Below are 1,343 nucleotides of genomic sequence, written 5' to 3'. Positions count from 1 at the left end.
AGATGGGGCCTGATTATTTAAGACCTTGTATGTGAGGAGCAGGATTTTGAATTCTGGATTTAACAGGAAGCCAAAACAGGAGAAATCTGCTCTCTCTTTCTAGTCCCTGTCAGGACTCTTGCTGCAGCATTTTGGATTAGCTGAAGGCTTTTCAGCGAGTTTTTTGGACATCCTGATAATAATGAATTACAGTCGTCCAGCCTGGAAGTAATAAATGCATGAACTAGTTTTTCAGCGTCACTCTGAGACAGGATATTTCTAATTTTAGAGATGTTGCGCAAATGGAAGAACGCAGTCTTACATATTTGTTTAATATGTGCGTTGAAGGACATGTCCTGGTCAAAAATGACTCCAAGGTTCCTCACAGTGTTACTGGAGGCCAAGGTAATGCCATCCAGAGTAAGAATCTGGTTAGATACCATATTTCTAAGCTTTTCAGGGCCGAGTACAATAACCTCAGTTTTATCTGAATTAAGAAGCAGAAAGTTAGCGGCCATCCAGGTCTTTATGTCTTTAAGACATTCCTGCAGTTGATAAAGTTTGGTATTATCCTCATAGCAGTAAAAATGTATGGCAAGCCTTTAAATGACACTGGCCTGATACTGATATTTGCCCTAGTGCAGAACCTTGTGGAACTTTATAATTAACTTAAGTGTGTAAAGAAGACTCCCTATTTACATGGAGAAATTGGAGTCTGTTATTTAGATATGATTAAAGAAACCACAGCAGTGCATTCTCTAATCGCTGTAACTGCACTGAGGTCTACTGGACAGATCATTTGTAACCTTCACTAAAGCTGTTTACTGTGATGAGCTCTGAAACCTGACTGAAACTCTTCAAATATAGTTCACATAAACTGTGTTTGAATGTGTTAACACTAACCCTTTCCAAACTGTTGAGTTGGTATCTTGATGCATGCTCTATCATCCAGGTAAGTAAACCCCAAAAGGTTGATTCTGTTTATCTGGACGTTTTCAGTGGGAGAACCTTTTTGTCACTCATCCAGGTAGGGCTGCTCGATTATGGCAAAAATGATGATCACGATTATTTTCACTGAATCTCGATTATTTGATGATATTTATTTAACAAAAACAACGTGTTGAATAATGACTTTAAAGATTGTCACAAAATAATATAAAATAGTGTGCAAATACTGATAACAGTGCAAATGTTTGCAGTATAACAAATCAATGAAGAATGTAAACATCTGTGTTTAGTGAGCTTTGCAGTGTTGCTCTGTGGTGCAGCTACACTGTAGCAAAGTTCACACACTGTGTCTACTTGATCCACGTCTGACTGAACCCACAATGTTTCCACACCACTGAAGTTTTTTTGTTTTTTTT

At 38.0% G+C, this 1,343-nt stretch overlaps 1 protein-coding gene across 1 annotated transcript in view; it reads left to right on the top strand.

Moving 5' to 3' along the window:
• Positions 1 to 1,343, top strand: part of jakmip3 (Janus kinase and microtubule interacting protein 3) — a 50,859-nt gene that overhangs the window by 7,379 nt on the left and 42,137 nt on the right. The window lies entirely within an intron of this gene.

Source organism: Haplochromis burtoni, unplaced genomic scaffold (assembly GCF_018398535.1).
Source record: "Haplochromis burtoni strain Fernald_Lab_line unplaced genomic scaffold, NCSU_Asbu1 Contig_148, whole genome shotgun sequence".
In the NCBI taxonomy this organism is placed as follows: domain Eukaryota; kingdom Metazoa; phylum Chordata; class Actinopteri; order Cichliformes; family Cichlidae; genus Haplochromis; species Haplochromis burtoni.
The sequence above is the reverse complement of the archived record's forward strand: the minus strand, read 5'-3'. Positions and strand labels throughout refer to the sequence as shown.